We start from the raw sequence: 10,595 nt of genomic DNA, 5'->3' as shown, positions 1-10,595 counted from the left end.
TATATCAAACATGTCCATTCATTGGTTAGATCAACAGAAAACTTGCGGCGATGTAATCAATCAACTAAGCAGTCTTTTTCGCTATGTAGCTTTGCATCAGCCAACTACAGTATTGTCTTACTATTTGGATACCTAAGCTATTCAGAAAAATTATTTCAATCATACATTCAAGATTTCTAGGCATAGCTACAAACCATTAGACCTATTCACCAATCGCGGATAAATTTCATCAAGCTCTTCATACCTTATTCTAGCTGAGCTCTAATATTTCTAAAATATGACCATGCTTTTTAAAGGCAGTAAGGGGTCCTAAAATGTTCTACCCCACACTCTGGAGCCTAAGCAGGTGCCTAAGCGCCGAAAGCGGACAAATTTGGAAGGCGCTGTCAGGGGCGCCTCATCAGCTAAGTGTCGCAAAGCAGACGTCTTAAAAACCATGAAGATGACAAATTAAAAAATATATCAAACAACATAAAAGCATAGAACAAAGTACTCTATTTCACAGGAACATCTTAAATGAACTCAGAAGGTATATTTTAGAGAAACACTCAAATACTCTATTTGTTGCTCTCATGTGAGAACCAACTCCTATAAATCTGTTTTATTACCATATAGCAGAGACGCCACCGAGAGCACACCAAAAAATATTGTAGCCTTGAACTTGGAAAAAATGGACAGTATCCTACTGGAGAACTGAATAGAAAACATAACAGAGAAGACAGTCAGGCGCCTTGCACCACTGTCTCAAATTCCCCAGTCCGCGCGGCATTTGCTAGTCAATCTAGGTCAGAACTTATTAGCTCATAAAATAGGTGAGATTCATACGAAGCGGAATATCAAAAGTTCATAACAGATGGATCTACTAAAATACGCTAAAACACTTATGGTTTAAATTCTGAGTGCAAGTCATCAAGTGTGAAGCGAGACATTGCAGTTAAGTACACCACAATATAAAGTATGTCTTTAAAAAATGACACAGCATGCAAATTTTTGAGCAAACAATTATCTGTTTAAAATATTGGTGATGCATTTTCATGTGAAACAACAAGAACCAAGGAGTGTCCGTAGGGTGAATTAACTACCTGACATGTGTATCCGTAGACTGTTGCCACAGAACTCGGAGCCGTTAACGACAAGCATGACATCCATCACGAGCACATTGCACATCAGTTAGTCCACATCAGGGAAAACAGTGTAGATGACCAGAGCGCTAGGCGGAGCAGCCAAGGCGCCGGCAAGCACAGTGCCTGGGCAGATGACCCGTTGCGCCACTCGCACAATGGCAGAATCAAGACGAGACTTAAGCTGTAAATTTTACCTTTTCTTATTGAGATTCACTCGGGTGATTTTAAGTCACAAACATGCATAGTAAGAACATTGAGTACATAATAAGAACAAATGATTTAATCATTGACATCTAAGTGTAAAATAAATCATCCAACTACAAAAATATTGGGATACATGATACAATTGTATTGAATGGGAGGTGTATAAAAAGTTGAATATTGAGTACATAGAAGACGAAATGATGCTTATTTTGTAGTATAATCTGATGGCCATGCTTTATAGCAGAATTCAGCTTCGCCTAAATGAATTAATTGGCACATGTCTGAAATTTCAGGCCCATGCATTGATCATTTTATCAGGACGATGTATTATCAGATCTCAGGGAAATATGATACTACATCAGTAACAGAGTGGAAATAAAAGTAATATGAAGTCACTTCTTTATTTACTCTTTAGCCCTTGACATATGAAAAATAAAAGGTTCAAAAAAACACATAGTGGAAATAATCCACACTATTATCAGATCTCAGGGAAATATGATACTACATCATTAACAGAGTAGAAATAATCCACACTATCATCAGTGTACATTAGCTGGGGAAAAATTCACGGTAAACATGATATCAGTACAAAATGATAGCAGTCACCATCTTAAAAGTAGTATTTTGATTTTGCAACTTGAGTCGACCATTTAAATTTCAAAACTGTAATGATAATTAAAGAGATGTAAATGAAGAAGCGAAAGAAGTGCGAGAATAGTAATTAGGCACCACAACAGCACAAAAAAATAGCATGTAAATAGCCCAGCCATTGTAAGGAAAATATAGAATCTGTATAGCAAGAAGTGAAGAAGAAAAATAGGTAGGCACATATTGCAACTTTCTGTGTAAGCCGCTACTACTTTACAAATGTATTGCTTGGGATAATTTTTTAAGCTATTATTTCCTATCTTAAGTAACAACATTACTAACACTGAGGCTCTGGTTCCCAGTCAACAAACCGCAGCTATCCCGCATAAGCTACTACTACTTTACAAACCTATAGCACCTGGGCTAATTTCTTTGTGCATAGTTTCCTTCCTTCCCTCAGGATCTTCATTATGCTTCACTAAGCTGGTTATTTTGGATATGTCATAAATCATACATTTTTTCTTTTCACAGTGAACCAACAAAGAACCCCAATAGCTAAGAAACCTTTAAGTGGGACAAGATAATATTCAAAAAAAGGTCATCCCAGTGTTTTACCAAACTATGTGCTATTCAGCATCAAATAGCTGCTTTGCAGTAAGATCATAGGAGTGGTAACAAATTAAAAAAATCAACAAAAGAGAGTTCATATAATATAGTAAATTCCACGGAGAACAGATAGGTGAGCAAGCCGACAGAAAAAATAATATCAGCGAGAGGAGATTTCCAATGAACATGGAAACCAATGGAAGCTAAATGATCCGAAGCATGAGAGAATTGCAGGCTGGAGGATGCCCTCAATAGCTAGCCAGTGAGCTACAGCTGATGTGTCGAGAGGAGTTTTCGGTAGATGAGCTTCAATAATCTGCATGTGGTAGACATATTTCCAATTCATTGTCAAAATAAAGTGTAAATTTATCTGATTCATGCATGAATTAAAATGTCCTTGCCTCTTTGAAGTCGACCTCCCTGTCATCGATATAGTAGAGATCCTTATGGCCCACAGCTCTTTTAAACCGCAAGGGGTCACCAGAAGCAGATCCGTATACAAGCTGAATGAAAATCCAAAGCAATAAAGCACATGGCATCAGCTAGACTGCTTGAGAACTTCTGAACTTGATTCCAGAACAAAATCAAGGGAAAATGTACCAAGATGATTTAACTACCAAAGTCACATATACAAGGCACACTATATCTAGTTATCTACCAACTCTGCATTCTTATCATCCTATTTTTTATTGTTGGAAGGAAAGGCACCTTGTAAATGGAATAATCAGTGTACTTTTGAAATTTCTAACTGAAACTTTATTACAACACAAACAAATGGATAAATGAAACCATGTCTATTGTTCGGTAGATGGTATAGAGGCAGCATGACTCTTGCAAAGTGAACCATCTGATGCTCGAGCGCCACATATACAAGGCCATCCTGAGCTCCTTGCAGATGAAGCACCAGCATCAAAAATTCCTTTATGTTCCTCGCATATTTTTCTTCCTACCATCAATGCAGTTTGCCATAAAGACCCGTTATCTGTCATAATTGCACAATGGTATGGGCATCACATTTACAATGAAGTTGCCATCGTATTTTCAGCTCAACAAGCACCAATGTAAAATACCGTAGTTTTAGGGCGGTAAATGGCACATAGGGTAGGATGTACCCAAATTGGACAAAAGGGAAAAATCTACCAATGTAAGAACTTAAAAACTCAATGTCACGTTATTAAATACGGAGTATATATCATTAGATGGACAAAATATTAGTGAAAAACGATACTCTACGCAGAACAATTAGAAAATATACTCACACGGCCGTCAAACAACCAGAAAATCTATGCAGATCAATAGACTTGAATTAAAACCAACAATAGATGAGAGTATAAACTACCAAGTCTATCCACAACATTGCTTTATCATTACTTACCAACTTAACTTACTATGTTGGCTGATGGGTAACAAAGAGAGTAATAAACTACTGTGAGGCTAGGGGGGAAATTCTCACACCACCAGAACATGTGCTCCACTTCATAGGCAATATGAGCAGTAAGCTGTTGTGATATCTGAACAATAGCTTGGATCTCTCGCCTAGAGTACTGAAATATGCTGCCCGGTAACTATAGGAGCAGCTCTCTGAAAATACCTAAAAGTATCAATAATGGCACATGTCAGCTTGCCAGGTATTGTTTCAGGAGGAAAAGGCGTAAGCTAGAAATATATATACAAAAAGAAGCTAAAAATCCCATTTATATACAAAAAGAAGTTAAAACCTGTAGGGATTCGTTGCATAGAAAACAAAAAATTTCCTACCGCGAACACGCAATCCAAGCCAAGATGCAATCTAGAAGACGGTAGCAACGAGGGGATTATCGAGTCTCACCCTTGAAGAGATTCCAAAGCCTACAAGATGAGGCTCTTGTTGCTGCGGTAGACGTTCACTTGCCGCTTGCAAAAGCGCGTAGAAGATCTTGATCACGGCGCCACGAACGGGCAGCACCTCCGTACTCGGTCACACGTTCGGTTGTTGATGAAGACGACGTCCACCTCCCCGTTCCAGCGGGCAGCGGAAGTAGTAGCTCCTCTTTAATCCGGCAGCACGACGGCGTGGTGTCGGTGGTGGTGGAGAAACCCGGCGGAGCTTCGCTAAGCGTGCGGGATGTGGTGGAGGAGAGAGGGCCACTAGGGTTTGGGAGAGGGGGGCGCCGGCCACTAGGGGGTGCGGCCACCTTGTGGTCTTGGGGTGGCCGGCCCCCTCCCCTTGGCCCTCATTATATAGGTGGAACACCCAAGAGTTGGTCTACAAGTCTTCGAATAAGACCCCAAACCAAAACCTTCCATATCACATGAAACCTACCCAAGCTAGGACTCCCACTAGAGGTGGGATTCCCACCCTTCCTTGGGAGGGGGTGGCCGGCCACCTTGGTGGAGCCCAAGGTGGACTCCCCCTTCCTAGGGTTGGCCGGCCATGGGAGGTGGAGTCCCTCTGGGACTCCGCCTTCCTTAGTGATTTCTTCCGGACTTTTCTAGAACCTTCCGTAGAACCTTCCGGATCATTTTAATTCTTATAAAATGACTTCCTATATATGAATCTTATTCTCCGGACCATTCCGGAACTCCTCGTGATGTCCGGGATCTCATCCGGGACTCCAAACAAATATTCAAACTCCATTCCATATTCAAGTTCTACCATTTCAACATCCAACCTTAAGTGTGTCACCCTACGGTTCGCGAACTATGCGGACATGGTTGAGTACTCACTCCGACCAATAACCAATAATGGGATCTGGAGATCCATAATGGCTCCCACATATTCAACGATGACTTTAGTGATCGAATGAACCATTCACATACGATACCAATTCCCTTTGTCACACGATATTTTACTTGTCCAAGGTTTGATCATCGGTATCACTCTATACCTTGTTCAACCTCGTCTCCTGACAAGTACTCTTTACTCGTACCGTGGTATGTGGTCTCTTATGAACTTATTCATATGCTTGCAAGACATTAGACGACATTCCACCGAGAGGGCCCAGAGTATATCTATCCGTCATCGGGATGGACAAATCCCACTGTCGATCCATATGCCTCAACTCATACTTTCCGGATACTTAATCCCACCTTTATAACCACCCATTTACGCAGTGGCGTTTGATGTAATCAAAGTACCTTTCCGGTATAAGTGATTTACATGATCTCATGGTCATAAGGACTAGGTAACTATGTATCGAAAGCTTATAGCAAATAACTTAATGACGTGATCTTATGCTACGCTTAATTGGGTGTGTCCATTACATCATTCATACAATGATATAACCTTGTTATTAATAACATTCAATGTTCATGATTATGAAACTAATCATCCATCAATCAACAAGCTAGTTAAGAGGCATACTAGGGACTCTTTGTTGTTTACATATCACACATGTATCAATGTTTCGGTTAATACAATTATAGCATGGTATATAAACATTTATCATAAACATAAAGATATATAATAACCACTTTATTATTGCCTCTAGGGCATATCTCCTTCAGTCTCCCACTTGCACTAGAGTCAATAATCTAGATTACATTGTAATGTACCTAACACCCATGGCATTCTGGTGTTGGTCATGCTTTGCCCTAGGGAGAGCTTTAGTCAACGGATCTGCTATATTCAGATCAGTGTGTACTTTGCAAATCTTTACTTCTCCATCTTCGATGTACTCGCGAATCGAGTGGTAACGCAGCTTGATATGCTTCAGCCTCTTGTGTGACCTTGGTTCTTGTGCATTGGCGATGGCACCCATGTTGTCACAGTAGATGACTAGTGGGTCCAATGCACTAGGAACCACACCGAGCTCTACAATGAACCTCTTCATCCATACCGCTTCTGATGAAGCCTCAAGCCGCTTATGTACTCTGATTCTCGTTGAAGACTTCGCCACCGTGCACCGCTTCGAGCTTGCCCAGCTTATCGCCAGCACCATTCAATATAAACACGTACCTGCATTGTGACTTAGAGTCATCAGGATCGTGTTCCAACTTGCATCGGTGTAACCGCCACAACGAGCTCTTGGTCACCTCCATAACAAAGAAACATATCCTTAGTTCTTTTCAAGTACTTCAGGATATTCTTGACCGCTGTCTAGTGTTCCATTCCTGGATCACTTTGATATCTGCTAGTCAAACTAACAGCATGTGCTATATCCGGTCTAGTACATAGCATGGCATACATGATAGATCCTACTGCCGAGGCATAGGGGATATTACTCATCCTTTCTCTTTCTTCTGTCGTAGCCGGTCCTTGAGTCTTACTCAAGACCTTTCCTGGTAACATAGGTAAAAACCCTTTCTTACTTTCGTCCATTCTAAACTTCTTTAGAATCTTGTCCAGGTATGTACTCTATGATAGCCCTATTAGGCGTCTTGATCTATCTCTATAAATCTTGATGCCTAATATATACGATGCTTCACCAAGGTCTTTCATTGAAAAACTATTATTCAAATAACCTTTTACACTGCTTAATAGTTCTATATCATTCCCAATCAATAATATGTCATCTACATATAATATCAGGAATGCTACAGAGCTCCCACTCACTTTCTTGTAAATACAGGCCTCTCCATGACACTGTATAAACCCGAAGTCTTTGATCACCTTATCAAAGCGTCGGTTCCAACTTCTTGATGCTTGCTTCAGTCCATAAATTGAACGCTGAAGTTTGCATACTTTGTCAGCATTTTTAGGATCGACAAAACCTTTGGGTTGTACCATATACAACTCGTCCTCAATGTCTCCATTAAGGAACGCCGTTTTGACATCCATCTGCCAAATCTCATAATCGAAAAATGCAGCTATTGCTAACAAAATCCCCACAGATTTTAGCTTCGCTACAGGTGAGAAAGTCTCATCGTAGTCAACTCCTTGAATTTGTCGGAAACCCTTTGTGACAAGTCGAGCTTTATAGACAGTAATATTACCATCAGCATCTGTTTTTCTCTTGAAGATCCATTTATTCTCGATAGCCTTGCGGCTATCAGGTAAGTCTACCAAAGTCCATACTTTGTTATCATACATGGATCCCATTTCGGATTTCATGGCTTCTTGCCATTTGTTGGAATCTGGGCTCATCATCGCTTCTTCATACGTCGTAGGGTCCTCATCATTGTTGTCCACAATCATGACATTTAGACAAGGATCATACCAATCAGGAGTGGCACGTTCCCTTGTCGATCTGCGAGGTTCAGTAGTTTCCTCATTCGAAGTTTCATGATCATTATCATTAGCTTCCTCTGTTGCTGGTGTAGGCGGTACATGTACAATTTCCGGTACTGTGCTACTCTGATCAATGAGTAAAGATTCATCAATCTCATCGAGTTCTACTTTTCTTCCAGTCACTTCTTTAGTGAGAAATTCTTTCTCAAGAAAGATTTTGCCTTCGGATCTGTGATAGAAAGTGTACCCTATAGTTTCCTTAGGGTATCCTATGAAGACGCATTTCTCCGCTTTGGGTTCTAGCTTGTCCGGTTGTAACTTCTTTACATAGGCTTCGCAACCCCAAACTTTAAGGAACGACAGCTTAGGTTTCTTATTAAACCATAATTCATACGGTGTCGTTTCTACGGATTTTGATGGTGCTCTATTTAAAGTGAATGCAGCTGTCTCTAATGCATAACTCCAAAATGATAATGGCAAATCAGTAAGAGACATCATATAACGAACCATATCTAAGAGAGTTCGATTACGACGTTCGGACACACCGTTTCGCTGTGGTGTTCCCGGCGGTGTCAATTGTGAAAGTATTCCGCATTTCTTTAAATGCATGCCAAACTCATAACTCAGATATTCACCTCCGCGATCAGATCGTAGAAATTTAATCTTCTTGTTACGTTGATTTTCTACTTCACTTTGAAATTCCTTAAACTTCTCGAAAGTTTCGGATTTATGTTTCATGAAATAGATATACCCATATCTACTCAGATCATCAGTGAAGGTTAGAACATAACGATAACCACCGCGCGATGCTACACTCATTGGTCCGCACACATCGGTATGTATGATTTCCAATAAGTCAGTAGCTCGCTCCATCATACCAGAAAATGGAGTCTTAGTCATTTTTCCCATTAGACATGCTTCGCATCTATCAAGTGACTCAAAGTCAAGTGATTCAAGTAATCCATCGGTATGGAGTTTCTTCATGCGTTTCACTCCAATATGACCAAGACGACTACACATATAAGTAGAATTATCATTCAATTTAATTCGCTTAGCATCAATGTTATGTATATGCGTATCACTACTATCGAGATCTAACAGAAATAAGCCATTCTTTTCAGGTGCTCGACCATAAAAGATATTATTCATAAAAATAGAACAACCATTATTCTCAGACTTGAATGAATAACCGTCTTGCATTAAACAAGATCCAGAAATAATGTTCATGCTCAACGCGGGTACAAAATAACAATTATTTAGGCTTAAAACTAATCCCGAAGGTAGATGTAGAGGAAGTGTGCCGACAGCGATCACATCGACTTTGGATCCATTTCCAACGCCAAGATCGTCACTTCATCTTTCAAGAGCCTTCGTTTATTATTTAGTTCCTGTTTTCGAGTTACAAATATGAGCAACCGAACCAAGATCAAATACCCAGGTACTAGAACGAGAACCAGTTGAGATAAACATCTATAACATGTATATCAGATATACCTTCTTTCTTCTTCTTGACAAGGCCGCTCTTCAGATCAGCCAGATACTTGGAGCAATTACGCTTCCAAAGGTCCCTTCTCCTTGCAGAATAGCACTCAAAGCATCGTGCTTAGGGCCGTTCTTAGGTTTCATAGGAGGCGTGGCAGCTTTCTTGCCACCCTTCTTGAATTTTTCCTTAGACTTGCCCTGTTTCTTGAAACTGGTGGTCTTGTTGACCATCAACACTTGGTGCTCTTTCTTGATCTCAATCTCAGCAGCTTTTAGCATGCCAAAGAGTTCAGGTAACTCCTTGTTCATGTTCTGCATATTGTAGTTCATCACAAAGTTCTTGTAACTTGGTGGCAGTGATCACTACTGCAGAAATGCTTATAGCCACCAGTACTTAGTGACGGGCAAAATGACGCCAGTCACTAGTAAGTTTTCTAGTGACAGGCTCATAAAATAGGCTGTCATTAGCATTCTTTTTGGAGGTCGGCTGAAAGGGGAAAATAGGTTAGCGACACCCGTTTATAATTGCCTGTCACCATATATGGACCTTTCTTTTTTCAGCTGGCTAACTAGGCCGATGGCCCATCTATTCTCCCTGCGCCGGCCAACCCTCTCGCCTCCTCTCCCCGCTCGGTCCGTCGGTTGAGACTTTGAGACGAGTCTAGGTCGAAGACTACCAAATCCCCAACCGCCGCCGCCCCTCTGCTCCTCCAATGCCGCGCCGGTCTCCCTTCCAACGCAACCGCCCCTCCAGCGCATCTCCAATCTCTTCTCCGTCCTGCATCCCAACGCCGCGCCACCCGTCCCACCGACGTGAGGATGCCGCCGCTGCCTGAAGCGAGGACGCTGCTGCCATGCACCTTCTGTGGGCTCACCCCTTCCTTTCTTCCTCCTCGCGCCGCCGCTCCAAGCACCTTTTAAAACCCTCTCCGCCGGCGCATCTCCCATCCCATCCAGACCTGAAAAAACCCTAGCACCCGCGAATGGTTTTACGGAACAGACGATGGGGATCTTCGAGCCGTTCCGCGCGATCGGCTACATCACCACCAGTGGCATGCCCTTCTCCTTGCAGCGCCTCGTCACTGTCAACGTCGGCAAGGCCTTCCACGTCTACCACGTAAGTCACCACCACCCACCCCCACCCCGCGCTCGTCTCCTGTCCATCGCCGCTAGAAACTGCAGTTGCTCATTGTTACAAGGAGCTCGCAGGATCCGCTCATTTTCTCTGCCAGTATTTTCGTTTGTATACTAGAAGCAGTGGTGTGATAGCTTATGCTTGGATCTCATGCGGAGTTTCATACTGAATTGCCCATTGCGCCTTGCGGCACTGGGGTTAATACAATTTGCCTCTGAACTTGCCTCGCCTGGGTCGAGTCAGTAGAGCCTTATGGTCCATGCAGACCGCCTTCCTCTTCCTGTCTTTTATTGCTTTTCTCTAGCTT

General features: G+C 41.8%; 1 long non-coding RNA gene across 1 annotated transcript in view; it reads right to left on the bottom strand.

The window, feature by feature from the left end:
- Positions 1-3,721: 3,721 nt before the first annotated feature.
- Positions 3,722-10,595, bottom strand: part of LOC127333415 (uncharacterized) — a 31,858-nt gene continuing 24,984 nt past the window's right edge. Inside the window, exon 3 of the long non-coding RNA XR_011750977.1 lies at positions 3,722-4,113. This is a non-coding gene — a long non-coding RNA (uncharacterized lncRNA). The remainder of the gene's footprint in view (positions 4,114-10,595) is intronic.

This window comes from Lolium perenne, chromosome 2 (genome assembly GCF_019359855.2).
Source record: "Lolium perenne isolate Kyuss_39 chromosome 2, Kyuss_2.0, whole genome shotgun sequence".
Lineage (NCBI taxonomy): Eukaryota > Viridiplantae > Streptophyta > Magnoliopsida > Poales > Poaceae > Lolium > Lolium perenne.
Note: the sequence above shows the minus strand (reverse complement) of the source record. Positions and strands in the feature narration are given on the sequence as shown.